At 48.6% G+C, this 17,719-nt stretch overlaps 1 protein-coding gene across 2 annotated transcripts in view; it reads right to left on the reverse strand.

Annotated features, from left to right (window-relative positions):
* Positions 1–17,719, reverse strand: part of MEGF11 (multiple EGF like domains 11) — a 1,355,792-nt gene that overhangs the window by 478,099 nt on the left and 859,974 nt on the right. The gene's annotated exons all lie outside the window — the stretch shown is intronic.

The following is a 17,719-nucleotide window of genomic DNA, read 5'->3' on the forward strand; positions in this document are numbered from 1 at the left end:
CAGAGGAGGAGCGGACGGCCCCCATTGACCACCAGGGATGAGGAGCAGGTGGAAGCCTGCGGGTGGAGGAGGGCCTCGACTTCGGCCGCAATCAGGACACTTCAGCGGGGGTGCTGGCGGAGCAGCAGCGGGGGGAGCGACCTACCAGGAAGGTCAAGGGTTACTGGTAATCTTCTTTACTTAGCTTGTCCCCTCCCAAAGTGCATCAACTGTGAGCCAGAAGATTCAAATGCAAGGGGTAGCATCCAGTGCTGGAACTGGAAAAGAATGACTAAGGAAACCCAACTTATCTTATGTAATATTTTCCGTGCATTGATTTACATGCTTCTATTATTCATTATATCTCTGTGTGAGATATAAAGCAATCTGACACCCTACATTGGAATGAGTAGTGCTATAAAAAATGTAAAACTAAATTAGTAAGTGCTATTGAAATCACTATTTGTGTAATTATTCATAAAACCAGAAAAATCGGGCATTCTTACAATAAATGCACATCAAGTACCGAGGGGGATGAACAAAGTCATACACCCGTCTCCAAATGAAGTTTCTCTTAAGTACTTGTCAAGTGATAATGTGTGTACCATTTTTTTTTCCTTCTGCTTCATTAGTGTCTAGGTGTAAGGCTCCTACGCAGCATCATAAATCCACATAAAGGAGTGCTGATGGTCCTTTATATCAGGCCTACGCTTTGGGTGAAGCTGGAAGGGAAAACAAGAAAGTCTCTTCCCTGCCTCCAGGTTGCTGCCCTGAGGAGAAAGCAGACAATCTGCATGCGCTGCTGAATAGTGTCCCAGTGTCGAAAAATGACAGAATTATGTCTCGGTGTCAGAAAATGACATCAGGACAAATTCGCCTTATTTCACTGAGTAGGCTGGAACTAAGATCCAGCTCAGAAATAGCTGCTGGAACCGGGATTTGGGGTGGGGGTGACGGGGGGCTGGGGTGGGGTGGTCCAGGATGCAAGCATGATCACAAACAGCAAGATAACCTAGGAATGCCCAACAGGTGCCAATCAGGGAAGAGGGGCTCAGCTGCTCGGAGTAAACAGTAACACGAGGAAGGGGGTCGGAGTTATGAGTTTGAGCTTTAAGTATTGCAAGTATTAACAGGAAGTATTTCACCAGTCTTTATAGAGCTGGCTTCCAACAAGTCTGGAAAGACTCCAACCCCGGTCGCCGGGAGCTTGCAGCTCATTCCCCAATGGATCAGAGGCACGGCATAACAGGCAGCCTTTGAGTGGCAAGTGCCAAATGCACTTAACATCTCAATTAGAGCAGAGGGAAAGGAGGCGTGCGCCCTCCCTCCCCGAGCAGTTCTAAATGCAGCCTTAATTAGAAATACAGAGGCGGGTATTAACACCCTGACCTCTATTCCGGAGCAGTGACCCAGCAGCAAGAGGCTCTCCGCGCGGGCCACGCGGGAAACGCGCATCCTCTCTACCTACCTTGATTCCAAGAACTCAGAAACGCGACTGTGCGAGTTCAGTGCGCGAGGCAGTGATAATGAGAGCGTTATGGAATGTACCACTCTCTTGTGCGGAGGGGAGAGAGCATGGTGGCCGCTACTGCTTTGTCCTGCATGGGGTGGAGTATAATGTCTCATATTTCTCTGCCGGGTAGAGTGGGTAGGGGCACCAAGGGCTGCAAAGTAAGGTTTCTCTAGCTACTCTTTTCTGGTGGCATATAGGACAGTGGGGTCTAGTACAGGCCCCTGGGCTAGGCATGGGGATGTGGGGTGGCGTTGATTGTTCTCGACTCGGTGGGGAGAAGGGTGGCTTTTTTGGGCTTTAATGTGCTGAAAGGGTAAATTGACGTTGAGTACCTTTTCCTGGACCGATATAAGGATAGCACCTCCTTTTCCCCTGCCCAAAGTCTAGCACCGCTCAGTTTCACCCACCTGGAAAGATTTGGGTCTGCATGTGCAGGGTTTGAGGCGCATGGTTGGGAAATGGCGGAAGTCTTTGACCAACTGGGTGAGGAGTCTAGAGGCCATAGGCAGACTGGGTGATGAGCTTCGGGTACATGGACAGTGTGAGGAGCTTGGGGTACCCGCACAGTGCGAGGAGCCTAGAACTCAAGGTTAGAATGTGTGAGAAGTCTGGGGCACTCATTTTTTGGGGACAGGCACTGAGTTTTCCTGATCAGATATTTCTTGAGAGTAAAAGAGAGAAAAGCAAGCACAATAGAAAGATCACCACCAAGGAAGAAAGCAGGAACCTGCAAGAGTGAGATAAAGGGGCAGGGTGTGTCTGGCAGTGGATTAAAGAGGCCTCAGGTGGATTAAGGACAACACAGGCTTGGTGTTTGACCCACTGACATTTGATAGCCCAGCAACAGGCTTCTGAGCAGCGCTTTCGGTACTGCCACTCATTCTTTTACAAATTAAGCACTGCATAGGTCAGTGATCAGTGTTGGACTGGGTCTAGAGAACAGTTAATGAAAATAAGTGAAGACCCACCCCTCACTGCCCATGAACCCGGCTTATTCCAAAAGAGCTGGTTGTGAAGAGGGTTCTCCTGCAAGAACCTTTTTAGGTCAACATGGCAATAAATAGTACATTTAACAATACAATTTACAAACATATTGCTTAAAGAGTCAAGGGATCCGAATGCTATTCTGAAGGGTGCAAAAAGAACTATTCAAATAATTGCTTACAGTGCCAAGGAGCCTTATTTTTCAGTAGCGTGAAAATATTTATGCATCTATTTAAAGACTGTGCTCCCAATCCCCAAAAACTGAGAGCCCCGCAGATATTGTATGTTCAACTTGCACAGTCACTGTGCTGGTGTGAGGGATATTTCACTGTGATTGGAAACTGACCTAATGGGTATGCATGTCTGTGTCATAGGTCAACCCTGTGATCTCTATCACTAGGATTGGAGCCTGCAACCTAAAGGTTGCACACAAACTCTGCTGCAGGTATGTTAACCTACCAAGATTTCTCTGTGACATTAGAACCTGTTACCTACAGGTTTTCTGTTGTATCTACATTTATCCACTTAGATTTCCTACTATGACTAGAACATGTGAACTGCTGATTGCATGCTCAGGTCTTGGTCCAAGGATCTCACTGCTCCCATCACCTCCCCAGCAGCTCAGTGGTGCTCTTTTTTTTTTTTTTGTATGTTCTTATATAGCGCTCGATCACCTGGGGAGGTATCTCGGCGCTTGCCTTGGGAACCCGTCCTGGCTTTTCCCTGTGAGATAGCCCCTACAGGGCGTCCCCAAGGTAAAAGCCAGGCATCCCGCCGCGGGGGGCCGTTGTGGAGATTAAGCAAGCTTAATGCCCAGAGTTGCAGAGTGTGAACCCATGATTAGGTCAGGCACCGAAGCGAGAATTGTCGAGTCCGTGGACATTTGAGCTCAAGACCCTGCCGCGTCGGGAATTGAACCCTGGTCCCGAGTCTGACCTCTGCTTCAGGGTCTGCCCGCTCTAACCAGTAAGCCACACTTCTCTGCGCCGCCTCGCGCCCAGCCAGCCCTCCTGTGCAGGGTTCAAGCCTGCTTGCCCTCTGCTCTTATTATTTGCTTCTGATCTGGTAATTTACCCTTTTTTCAACACTCCCTGTCTGCCACTGTACTTTTCTTTCTTGTTCTTGTTTCCCCTCTGCTCCCCCTACTTTTTCCCACCGCTATCCCTGACCCCTTCCCTCCCACCCTACTCCTGCCTCCTAGCTGATCGTCTTTCCCTTTCAAATGGCAACCGCTGCGTGGTCGCGCCGCTGGCACGCCCAAGGCGTGCCGAAGGCAAGCCCTTCTGTGCCCGTCCGTGCCTGGACCACGCCCAATGCCAGACCCCCTGGCCCCGTCTTCGCTACGATGCCAGCACCCTCCACGCACTCAACACCGGATGATCACACACCTGCTTCCTGGCCGCCCCGAAGTGCACACAAGGACCCTTCCCCTGCCGGAACAGCAGCTTCACCAGCATCCGTCCCGCCAACTCTCCCACCAGGAAAGAACGCAACCACCTCAGATGCATTCTTCTCAACACCCGCTCCGCCCGCAAACAGGTCGTTGAACTCTGGGACCTATTCAACTCAACCTCCCCAGACGTCGCCTTCCTGGCGGAGACCTGACTGAACCCCTCCTCATCACCCAACATCGCCATAGCCATCTTGGATGGCTACAAGATCACCAGCAGGGTCCGCACCAACGGAACAGGAGGAGGAATCGCTATCGTCCACAGGAACACTCTCAGAGTCTCGACCAACACAGACAACACCATCAGCACCGCCGAACACCTGCACTTCCAGATCCACACCGATCCCAATACCACCCTCAGAGGTACCCCCATCTACAGACCGCCCGGACCCTGGCCAAAGTTCAGTGACTCCATTGCCAACTTTTTCAGCACACACGCCCTAGCCTCGACAGAATACATCCACCTCGGGGACCTGAACTTCCACCTAGAGAACAATGACGACAGCAACCCCACCACCCTGATCGACAACCTTGCCAACCTCGGACTCAGGCAGCTCGTCACAAAACCCACCCACTCAGCAGGCCACGCGCTTGAGCTCATCTTCTCCGCAAGCTCCCACATCTCCTTCAGCCACACCACCAAACTCCACTGGACAGACCATCGCTGCATTGAGTTCACCTTCCGGAAACCCACCACTCACCAACGCACCCAATAGATACCCTACCGTTGCTGGATCAAAGTCACCGAGGACCAACTAACCAACACCCTTGCCTGGAGCCCACCCACCGACCCCACCAACCCCGCCACTGCCACCCGCAACCTCAGACAGTGGATCCCCAACTGCGCCCAACACCCTTGCCCGATCAAGAAACCCTCCAACAGACACACCATCAAGAAAGCCAGCAGGTTCATCGAGGACCTCCAGACCTCCAAGAAAACATGCAGAAAACTAGAGAAGAAATGGCACCGTGAACCGACACCGGACAACTACGCAGCCCACAAGGACGCCACCCGCAGACACCATCACCTCATCAGATCCGCCAAAAGGGCCTCCTTCAAAGACCGCCTAGACGGCAATGTACACAACAGCAAAGAGCTCTTCAACATCATGAAGGAACTCTCCAACCCCAGCTGCAACACCAACGACATCCTTCCTTCTCAAGGCCTGTGCGACTCCCTTGCCACCTTCTTCCATCGCAAGATCACAGACATCCATGACAGCTTCAACGTCACGACCACCCCGACAACCACCAAGACCTCCGTCACCACGGCCACCATCCGCAGAGATCCCCTGCTCGTCTCCTGGACCAACATAAGTGACGACAACACCATCAAAATCATGAACACCATCCACTCCGGATCTCCGTCAGACCCATGCCCACACCACATCTTCAACAAAGCCAGAGCCACCATCGCACCCCATATCCGGAAAGCCTTTAACATCTCCTTCGAAACAGCGACCTTCCCAGAGAGATGGAAGCATGCCAAGATCAACGCCTTACTCAAAAAACCCAAGGCTGACCCAAAGGACCTCTAGCACTTCTGGCCCATCTACCTGCTCCCGTTCCCGGCGAAGGTCATCAAGAAGACCGTCAACCGACAACTGACCCACTACCTCAAGGAGAACAGAATCCTTGACCGTCTCAGTCGGGTTCCGCAGCAACCACAGCACCAAAACTTCCATCATTGCCGCCACCGATGACATGAGGGCCCTGCTGGACAATGGCGAAACAGCGGCCCTCATCCTCCTGGACCTGTCAGCCGCCTTCGACACTGTCTGCCACCGCACCCTACGGACACACCTACACAATGCTGGGATCCGAGATAAGGCCCTAGACTGGCTCGTCTCCTTCCTCTCCGGCAGAACCCAGAGCATCCACCTCCCTCCTTTCCGCTCCAAAGCCACCGAGATCATCTGCGGTGTACCTCAGGGCTCATCCCTCAGCCCGATGCTGTTCAACATCTACATTGCACCGCTCACTCATGTCGCCCGACTACATGACCTCAACATCATCTCCTACGCCGACGACACCCAGCTGATCCTATCCCTCACCAAAGACCCCCTCACCAGCCAAAACCAACCTCCACAAAGGAATGAAAGCCGTCACTGAGTGGATGAAGAACTGCCGTCTGAAGCTGAACTCAGACAAGACAGAGGTTCTCATCCTCGGCTCCACCCTCTCAGCCTGGGATACTCCTGGTGGCCAACCGTACTGGGAACAGCCCCAACACTGACCGACCATGAAAGGAACCTGGGGTTCATCCTCGACTTTACTCTCTCCATGACAAAGCAGGTCAACGCCGTCTCGTCCTCCTGCTTCAACACCCTACGCATGATCCACAAGATCTACAGGTGGATCCCCACCGAGACAAGAAGAAAGGGTCACCCAGGCCCTCGTCAGCAGCAGGTTGGACTGTGGAAACGCCCTCTAAGCAGGAACCTTGGCCAAACTCCAGAAACAACTACAACATATTCAGAACGCCTCTGCACGCCTGATCCTCGACGTCCCTCGCCGCAGCCATACCACACCCCACCGGAGAGACCTGCACTGGCTCCCTGTCAACAAGAGGATCACCTTCAAGTTCCTCACCCACGCACACATGGCACTCCATAACACCGGACCAGCATACCTCAACAGACAACTCATCTTCTACACCCCCAACCAACGGCTCTGCTCGGCCGACCTCGCCACCGTCCCCCGCATCTGTAGAGCGACCTTCGGCAGCAGATCGTTCCCCCACCTCGCTGCCAAGACCTGGAACACCCTCCCCATTCTCCTACGGCAGACCCAGGACCTGCTAGCCCTTAGAAGACTACTCAAGACCTGGCTATTCGAGCAGTAGCTTCTTCCCCTACCACCCAGCGCCTTGAGACCCTCACAGGTGAGTAGTGCACTTTACAAATGTTCTGATTGAGTGATTGAGAACCTGTAGCAAGTATATTAAACCACTCATCTAAATCACTAGGGTTATAATGATTAATCTGAAGATTACGCATAGAGCCTGTAGTGGGTGCATTACCAACTGAGGCCTCTGTCATTTTTAGCTGTACTACACAACGCCACTTAATTTTTCTTCTGTTTTCTTTATTTTTCCATCCATTTTCATTAGGTCAAGACTACTAGACAGAGCATGTGCTGTCTGTTGCAAGGTATATTTTAACTTACAAAGAACAATAGGGGGGCCAGCCATGGCCTACCATTGGCTAGCTGTCTTTTGCACTCTCTTTGTACTGCTTCTTATTCGTTTCCCAGCTTGTCAATCTTGTGCTTGTCCCTCCTATTGAGCATAGCCTCTTTACAATCTCTTTGACTGGCTGGCATCAATGCTTCTACTATTCGCTTTTCAAACACTACTTTTTTCTTTTGTGTGAAGCATTTCAATAGAAAGTATGTGTGTTCAAGCCATCTATTTTCCTTGTGTACATCTCTACTCCTACACTCTGTGTTATTCTCTGTTGCCTGACTTGTTTCTCTGCTCGCACCTCTTTGTGCTTCTCCAATTGCTTCCCTCACCCTCGCCGTCTGTCTTGCTTTCCCCAACCACTGTGTTGCTTTCACCCCCACTTCCCCCTTCACCCTGTTGCATTCGCATTCCCATCAGCTCTCCCCTGTTGCATGGCATCCCCCTTGTGTTGCAAGGAAGTACCTCTGATCAGACCTATACGTTTTTCTCAATGAAAATCTTCACAAATTATTTTGAAAAGGATGCTAAATATCTGACAAAAACATTCAATTTATGTATTTTTCCTCCCTCCTCTGGACCTCAAATTGGAATTGGGAGAACTCTTCTCTTTAACTCTTATTCCCCTTGTGTTGCTTCAGCATCTCCCGCCTCCCTTCATGCTACTTTTGTTTTCCCCTCCAGCTTTAAAAAAACGCTTTTGCATTTTGTCTTTTTTATTTAGTGACTGATACGGCTTGGATCAGTAACTAAAAAAACAAAAAGGTGTCCCCATCATTGTGTAGGTTTGCTCATGGCACAGATCACAGGGTCAAGAGCTTTTTTTTTTTTTTTTTATCTTTAGCCACTCTGCAAAGCATCACCGATGCTGTGTAGATGTATATGAAATTCTGTGAAGTGTGGCTAAAAATCAGGGGCGGCTCCTCTACTAAGGTGTAGGAGCGTCGTCACACTCGCACAGTGCGAGAAGCAGAAACATAAAATGGTAATAACTTTCAGTTATTACTTTTTCATGTTTGGTTGCGGGCGGGTGGGTGGGACTGCGCTGAGAGCAGGGCAGGGGAGAAGTGGTGTGCCTGCCCATTCCCGAGTGCACAAAGACTGTTTGTTTGGCCACTTGGGGCCGCCCAAACCAGTCATGCACACTCTGCCCTTCTCCATGCAGGCTGCAATACAGCCTACATGGAGAAAAGGGCCTCCCTATAGGCCCCTGGCTGGGTGGCTTCCCAACCAATCACAACGCTGCTTGTAGTGTTGCTATTGGTTTAGGGGAGGGAGGGAGCCTGGCTGCCTGCTTCTGCTTCCTGTTGTTGGAGAGCAGGAGAGCGGCCGGCAGAGAGGTAAGTTTAAGTACATATATATTTATTGTTATTAAATTAACTCCCTCCCGCCACCACCCCTTCACGCGTGACCCCCCTACCCACGAATCATGCCGGCCGAGACTGCTAAAACTCACTGGCAAAGGCAACATGTCACAAAGGTTACACCTATGATTTACCAATTATTATTTTTTACTGCAGTCTCTTCTTTTGTCACTGTTTCTTTGTTTTCTTTTTCTACTGATATCTTCCTTTGCATTAGTTTACTTTGGCACCATATCTATTCCTTTGCCAAGCTCCCTCTGCACTCTTTGTTATAGATTTTCATCATCTCTTGCCTCTCTCTAAATTCTTTCGACCATTTTCTTTGTCTTATTGTTTTCAATTTCTTTCTTTTACAATACAGTTTCTAGATCACTTTTTCTAGAAGTGTCTTTTCATCAGTTTTTCTTTTTTTCAGTTATTTTGTTTTTCTACTTCTGTTCTCTGGATGTTTTCTCGGGTTTGGAGATGGTTTCGCTGTCACAAGAGCTGCTGGAGGCCTCCAGCAACACCTGGTGCAGCAAATCGAGCCTCCTGAGAAAACCCTATCATTCTTAAGGAGGAAGCTGAGCACTCAGTTCAAAACAATAGGCTTGGCCAGAAAGTGTTCCAAAACAAGACCTGGACAAAAACTCATGCCAAACTCCATATTACACTGAGAATTTAGCAGTCAAGCATGACGTTCTACTGGGAATTTAGGGTGGTTCAAACCTATTAGGAAATTTTGGAAACACTGAGGCCATATCAAGAATTCTACGACATTATTTATGGATGTATGTCAGTACAACGCGATCTTTTTGATCCCGGTAATTGACAACGCTGCCATTACAACGCAAGTCGTTACAACGACTTGCATTGGAGGGCGCAGATTGTAAAATATTATAATTTTATATTCCAACACCAGTCCTCGTAACAGTAGGGAAGGTGTTGGAATATAAAATTACAATATTCCTTAACCAACAGCGTCATCCAGCGCAAGTCGTAGTAACGACTTGCGTTGTAATGGCAGCGGTGTTAAGGTAGTGCGGTGTAAACACCACGTTGTAAACAATGTTCCCCATTATTTATCATATCTATTGTCTACAAAGCCAAATATTTTTACAAGCATTGCTGAACAGGAATAAATGAAATATCCCCATTCATTTGCTTGTTTACAGGACAATATTTCTCAATACTACAACATTTCTATATGTGTCCATAGCTATTTATGTAGCGCAAGCCTAGGTGTAAAGTAATTGTATTTGACTGTAACACAATTGTGTAGTCAATACAAAAAACAGGAGGCACAGGAAAATGTTTGTGCCACATTTAAGAACAGTATATGTTTGATTTGATCTGCTTCACCAGAAAAAAAGCTGTTTAAAAACATATGCTGTGATAAAGATGCACACGTTTCAGGAAAAAAAATCAGTAAAAAACACTAAGCTGTGAAAACGAGTACAAGACACACATCCTCCATCATTGCTATGCTGGGGAAAATCTCATCAGATTTAATGCTGTTATATGTCATGTTAGAACATGACTGCCAAGATACTTCCAATATATAGGTGATTATTATTCGGCTGTTTCAGAGTACTTCTAATAATATCATGCTCAACATGGCAGCCTACTTATGGTGATAACTGACGCACAGACAGTAAGTGTCTCATTGAACAATGAGTGGCCAACGCAGCCAGGTGGCTGAGATGGTGGTAGGACTCGTGAATGGTATTTATTACCCTCAGATTACCCATTTCATGTCACCGTGTGTGTTTTTTCTATTGGCAGAATTGCCCTGTTACTTGGCTTTGGGCGCTGCTGTGGGTTTTCTTTACAGCTGTTGCCTGTATGTTTGGGTTTGGCCATTGGGGTGAACTTCAGAGGCATTAATGACCTTCTGCCTGGCTCACCTAGGTCTGTTTGTTGGTCAAGGTGTGCTGGTGGCCGTAGTACCAGTGGAGGGATACTTCAAACGGGAGGTTGGTCTTGTGAACAGATCGGGGTGCTATAAGAGAAGACTGTGAGTGGCGCACACAAATCCCAATTTCCAACCCAAGTCACTCATGTTATGTTAGGTCATATGGACTAGAAAAGCGCAGTCTCTGGGCATCTCCTGCCGCTGGTCTATGTGGTCTATGTTGCAGATATCCCCGTGAGGTGGCAAACCTAAAGAAGGCTTGAGTTTGAACCCTTCTTCCAAACTTCTGTCCACAATCAGGGAGTCCTTGTATTGTGGTTGCATAGTGGTCATTGAGAGAGACAGAAAAAACGCTAGAAAGCTTGAGTCTTGTGGGTGCTTCTCCTGGAGCATGATCCTGGATGTGCTATGCAAGCTTCCCACCAGTAGTGGATGTGTGAATTAGTGTGTTTGTATGTGTAGGCCTCCTCTTTTGAATTATCTTCTGAACTATGTGCCGTCCTAGAGTATTAGTACGTAAAGTCCTAGGGACGGTTTGCAGAGTTGGTCAGTCTTGTTGCTGTTCTATCCATATCAAAGCTCTAAGTTCTTTACGAGTTCAGGCTTCAGACAATGGAGTTATGAATGATGTTACCACAACTTCTAAGATCTGGTTGTAGTCTGGAATATTGGGTAGGGAACACTGAGATACCGGAATATCATAGCCAAGGTGCTTCATATTGTCATGGTATAGCTGTGTGGAGTTTAATATGGGAAACCTATACTTACCTACATATACTGACCTGTTGATGTTTTGGCTACAATATTCCCCTAACTTGATATTCAGAACATCCACCCATGATCTGAAGTACATATAAAAAGTACAGGCTTCTTTGCCATTTCCACTGTCTTCCAGATTGCCCCACATTTGTGAACGGTATACTCACCCGGGTATGTAGAGCCCACTGCCTTACAATATGCACATATAGTGTAACGCACCATTGACAGACCAGTTACTGTCACCCCAGGAGCCACAACTACCTCTAGGATGAGCACATGCTTGCAATTCCAATTTCCACATTTCTCTCCAATATGTAAAGCATCATTACCAGTCAGCATGCTTAAGAAATTGAGGATACTAAATAAGGGAGTTTGTAGAGATTCAGGAAGGAACTGACACGTCACCGTACAGAGTGGTAGCAAGCAAGCTGAGTGGATACACCTGGACGGTAAAAAAGAGCTGCCGTGGTACTGGGTCTTGGTCATCGGAATCCGATTTCAGAAAAATGCCACCTATCCCGCGTCACAAAAGCTTTTTGAGTGACAGGTTACTGCTGTAGCCAGAAGCCCGCGGTTCACCTCACCCCAGCATGCCCTGTTGGGTCTCGTGAGTCCTGTATTGTAAAGAATTTAAAAGGGTCGGGAAGCGCGCATGGGAACTCAATTCGGAAATCATGTGGGAGAGTTTGCTGTGACGATTCAAGAGTTAGGGGCACAGTCTGCCAACACCCTGGGAAAGAGCAGCAGGACTAGCCTGGTCACAGTCCTGGTGAATCTGGAGTCCGCACAGTAATCAACCAAAGGCGTTTGGAAGAGCCACTTGCGTCTGACTCCGCACCGACCTAGCGACAGAGTGTTTAGTTCAGTACATTGGAGAGGGCCACGAGGGCTGCTAAAATACTTCAGCACCCTGGACAGAGCAGAGCAGACAAAAATAACTGCGTAGCACAACGGTGGCTTCCACTTATGTATATCACTTTCAAATACTGTTTAACTCTTTGGTGTGATATTATGTTTTAATATAGCGGATTAAATCTAGCATTACTGCTAAAGTGCGAACTTTATAAGATAATTAAATACACATTTCTATGTGCTTGACCTCATATTCTTGGTGTGGTTCCCCCCAACTTATTGCCTTACATCCTCTGTTTTTGGGGACTTTGTTTTTGATGGCCCTATGTTTTTTGCTCCCTCCTTTAAATATAGTAACATTGGTTTACACCAAATTGGTCTATTTAATTCACTTGTAATTCCCTAGTAAAGTGTTATTATATATTCACTCAGGGCCTGTAAATTAAGGTTAGACGTAGTGGGCGTAGTGGGGCTACGCGGAGCATCACAAAGTGGGGGGAATCTACGCACACCCACACACTTCGCGTTGCCCCACTACTCGCCGCTTGCCTATCTCCCGCCCTCTTTTAAATGGCCTTATAATCTCTAAAAGCATAATAAAAGTAATTAGAAAGACTTACCAGAGATGCGGCGTCCCGGGGCTCCCTCTCCCTGCTTTATCCCCGACTTATTCCTGACAAATGCGCATGCGCGGTCGCTTGTGCATGCACATTTCTTGCGAGAAATGCGCATACGCGAGCGCCCGCACATGTGCATTTGTCAGGAAGAAGTTGCGATAAAGCAGGAAGAGGGAGCCTCGGGATGCCGCATCTCTGGTAAGTCTTTTTAATTACTTTTATTATTCTTTTAGGGATTATAAGGCCATTTAAAAGAGGGCAGGCGGGTGGGTGGCGGGCAACTTCGCTCCTCCATGGCATGTGCGTAGCCTGCCTACTACGCCTACTTTGCAGATCGCGAAGTAGGCAGCACTACGCACACTACGTGGACGGAGCAGAGAACTGCGCCCACGGTTACTGTAAATTCAACTTTTCTAGTGGGCCTGCAGCACTGATTGCACCACTCACTTAAAAAGCCCCATTAAACATGTCTCAGGACTGCCATTGCAGCCTGTGTGTGTCTAATTTAAACTGCCTTTTCGCCCTGGCAAAACAAACCCTTTTCTATTGCTAAATATTTCGAAGTCAGCTCTAAGGTAGGCGCTAAACAGCCCATAGAGTAGGGTGATGTGCACTGAAAAGCTGGACATGTACCTCTAAGTTTTACATGCCCTTGTAGTGAAAAACTCCCAAATGTGTTTTTCACTACTGGGATGCCTACCTCTCCCAAAGGATAACTTTGGGTTGCTGTATTATATTAAATAAGTGATAGATTTTAATTGGGAGAAAGTAGGAATGTTGAGTTTGTTGTCCAAAGATATGTAATGTAAAGACCTCTTTAATGATAAAGTCAGATTTTAAGTCACAATTGTGAAAATGCCACTTTTAGAAGGTTGAAAGAACAGATGATGGACGGAATGCGGAACAATGCAAAAACAACAATTGATGGACAGAATGCAGAACAATGTCATACATCCACCCCAGAACAGAGATCTGGGTCTAAATCCATCGTTTTTTGCTCACCATGCCATTTCAGTTTGGACCCAGCCATATGCAAATCAGTCTTGACCCTGCGCCCAATGGAAACAGTCCAGCCCGAACTGCCAGGCCAGGTCCTCCCTGGACTGGAAACAAGTATCCTAAGACCTGTTTTGGCCTTTCTGCCCTCATCAGCCAGGATAGCTTGACTCCAGTGGCATGGAGAGCACAGAACCCACATCTGGGCATACCCGTCCCACTCGGGTGGCAAATGCAAAAACAACAATTGATGGACAAAATACAGAACAATGTCATATATTTACCCCAGTACAGAGATCTGGGCCTGAATCCATCGTTTTTTGGCTCACCATGCAATTCCATTTTGGACCCAGCCATATGCAAATCAGTCTTGACCCTGCACCCAATGGGAACAGTCCAGCCTGAACTGCCAGGCCAGGTCCTCCCTGGACTGGAAACACCCCCCACAATCTGAGGCAAGGACAGGGGGATGTATGACGGTACAACGTGGGTTTTACACCGCAGTACCATTACAACGAGGGTTTTAAGACACAAGTCGTTACCACGACTTGCGCTGTAGGGTACTGGACTTAGGAATAGTAAGATTTACTATTCCAACACCAGGGAAGGTGTTGGAATAGTAAATCTACTATTCCTTGCTCTAGAGCGCCCTCCAGCGCAAGTCGTGGTAACGACTTGGTTGTAAAACCCTCGTTGTAATGGCACTGCGGTGTAAAACCCGCATTGTAATGGATGTTCCCTGGACAGGGAGGCAAGAAATTCCATGCAGCTCTGGGGGTGCAACCCTCCAGAACCTTCTCCTACTTGGGGAGAGGAGTTGGCCTAACGGCAAGGTTGTCGCCCTCGAATCTGGGGAACTAGGTTAGAGTCTCTGCAATGACACGGAACATACCGTGATTCTGGGCAAATCACTTAATCTCCCCGTGCCTAACAAAAAAAAATGAATGTGTCCTCATGTAATGCAACTGTTGCTATGTGAAGCCCTCCGATACCCGATCCGGGTCAAGTTCGCGCTATATTAAACTCTGTAAAATATTTTTTTTAATTTAAAAAAAGACTTCAAAGTGGTCCCCAGGTTTTAATATTGGACCCTCAAACCCAACTGTTTAGTACACCTCTGGACCTGTGGAAGACTCCGTAGGATTGCTGTGCTGCTCTGCAAGAGGGACTGCTACTCTGTTGCCCTGCAGTCCTGTTGTCTATGTGAATGGACTGGATCTGCATCTTGAATCCAGGACAACCAGTGACTCCAAGGGCTAGTTGGCTAGCCTCCTTATCTACCACTGTGAACCCAGGACCTGGACTCTGTCTGGTATGAGATGAGTCGTACCCTCCCAAGTGGTTCCATCCCAGCCCTGGGCCCTTGGAAGTTGATCTGAAGCTACTCTGCCAGCTCAGCTGTGGTCGCAGTAGAAAATATGCAGCGTGACACATCGCTTCACAAAACTCTATATCGCAACTGCTTCAAAATGCATCTCTGCCTCAGAACTTTGCATAGCAGTCTGCCGCTGCATCAGAACTGCAGCTGTGTGATGCATCTTCTATGCAACCCTTCACATCACAAGCCCCTTGTCAATGGCACCCTCATTAACAACGCAGGACTCTGCATTGCAAGGCCATCTACTTTTTTGGAACCAGTGGTGTGCAAAGCCTTGTTGATGTAGGAGTTCAAAACACAAGCCCCTGATTGACAGCATCCTCTATGACTACACAGTGTCTCACATTACAGCTTTGCAGCTTACCAGAACTGCCGCTGCACAACACATCTCCACACATCCTCAATGCGGCATTCCGCATTGCTCCACAACCAGGATTTAAGGCACTTTGTTCAGCCGGCCTAACTGGAAACCTCTTTCCAGCCTGTGCTCCATTGTGGTTGACCAGAACTTGTGACTTTGTTCCATTCCGTCGTGACCAGACAACTACAGTTGGCTATTTGTGCTTCCCAGCACTGTTTTCCCTTAAATCTTTTAAATTGCATATCAGCGGTTCTGCGACTAGATTTTTGTTGTTTTAGTTTCAAATAATTCATTAAGTTTTACTCTATTTTTCTAAATTGGTGTGGGATTTTTCTTGTGTTTTCATTTTATTTCTGTTTGAAGTGCTGCATAAATACTCAACACATTGCCTCTACCTTAAGCCTGACTACTTTTGTGCAAGCTACCAGCGGGTTAATTTGGGGGTGTTTGAGTCATGTGAAGCTGCCTTTAGGAGAAGGCTGAAAACGTGTTTTTTTTTCAAACCTATAAACCTGAATAGACCTTGAAACATTACAGCTAGGGCTCTCCTACCTATCTCGTGTCTTTTCTGAGTTTCTGCTCAGCGCAGGGACACACCGTTGGTGTAATCAGGCGCTCTACAAATGCTGATGATGATGAGTTTCACCATGACGGAGACTGTGGTTGCTGCTTGAGCAGGGTTTCACACCCTTCAACCAGCAACACAATTTCCAACATGCATGATCCACCGATTCATAAGCCGGTAACAGCTTGTTGACTTGCAGTGTTGCATTCTTAGCGGTCCTGCAGGAGAGCGGAATCATGGTGCAGTCCACCTAGGCATGGCCTGCCAGATGGCATCGTCACTGTGCTGTGCTTGCAACTATTCATTTATGTGCATATAGTACTCAGAATTAACCCCAGCGGATTTCCTCCAATGGCCCGTTTGGGCATGTGTTGCAGACATGCCCAACTCATTAGGGTGGCATTTCTAAGACTTATCCTACCCACACTCAAGGAGGTGTGCAGCTCTGAGCCCCTTCGCTCGCCCCTGCACCAGGTAATGTATTCATGACCTCAGAAGCCCCCATTCTCAGGTCTGCACACATAATGATGTCCTCTGGCAGGGAGCGCTCCCCCCAGCGGGGGCCACTAATTACCTGCTGCAGATGCTATAATTGGCACTAATGAAGGGCAGGAGCAGGCTGAGAAGCTGGCATCGGGGCAGATGCTTGGGAAAGACTCACTGCCAGAAACCAGGAGCTGATGAGAGGCAGCGAGGTTTCCATGTGTTCATGCAGTGGCGCTTCTGTGGCGATGCGAACAACGGGTGGTGGGGGCGGGGAGAGGGGGCGGAATGCACCGTCCATCACACAGCTCAAACCTTTACTTCTGAAGCGCGGTTTACTCACGGGAGGGCGGTGGGTCCGCTTGTGGTGCACCAGGCTCCCCTAACGACAGGCCCTGCCGACAGACGGCTGGAAGGGCCAGGGCAGAGTGAGTAAAATGTTGGTCGAGGGGATTACAGAAGATGTGACAGACCCCAGGCTTTCGGGGCAGAAGTGCCGAGGGGGGGCGTCTGGGCGCTTGATTATGAGAATTTAAGTCGTGAATGAACAGTTGGGTTCGAAGGAGCCGAGACCAGGATGTGGGAGCTGGGAGGAGGAGAATGGGGGGCGAGGGGGGTCAGTGAAGCAGATGAGGACAGCAGACTGTCAGCAGTGCGGGGTGAGTGAGACACCACACGTACGAGTTAAGCGATGGAGCGTGAGTGAGGGCTCAGAGGAGCCCGCGAGCCAGAGTAGAGACAGGGAATGAGCGGGAGACTGGTGCACGAGGCCAGCAGCAGACACAGAGGGAGTGCTGAGCGGAGTGCACGAGACAAGCGGCGGGAATGAATGAGAGCTCGGTGAAGCTTCAAGGACACTCACACAGAATGAAGGAGTCTCCTCGTCCTGCATGAAGACAACGGCGGGGAACGAGCGAGAGCTGAGCGGCGTGTACGAGACCAGTGGTGAATGGAGGAGCCTCCCCTGCATCGACCTCCATTGTGGCCAGCAAGAGGGGAAGGGGGTGGGGGCATGCTTCTGTTGTTTACAGGGCCCTTGCCAACTATCAGCCATTTGGTTTGCACTGCGTTTCTCATAATAAAGTGATCTGAGGGGGAGGCTACAGCCATATTCTGCACAAGATACAGGACCACATTCCCCACAATGCATTGGTCTACGGGGCGACCAAGAAAGAACGAGAATCTACCCAAAATTAAACACTGCCCCGCCACAACGCGTTGAACAGGCCTGCTCAAGGGCCCGCTTGCAAGCTGTCCTGATGTGGCGATGCTGGTTACTCTGGAAGAAGGTAATAACACATACTCTAAGATGCCCTGTACAGAGGGAATGGAAACCCCAG

The sequence above is a fragment of the Lissotriton vulgaris genome, chromosome 2_1 (genome assembly GCF_964263255.1).
Source record: "Lissotriton vulgaris chromosome 2_1, aLisVul1.2, whole genome shotgun sequence".
Lineage (NCBI taxonomy): Eukaryota > Metazoa > Chordata > Amphibia > Caudata > Salamandridae > Lissotriton > Lissotriton vulgaris.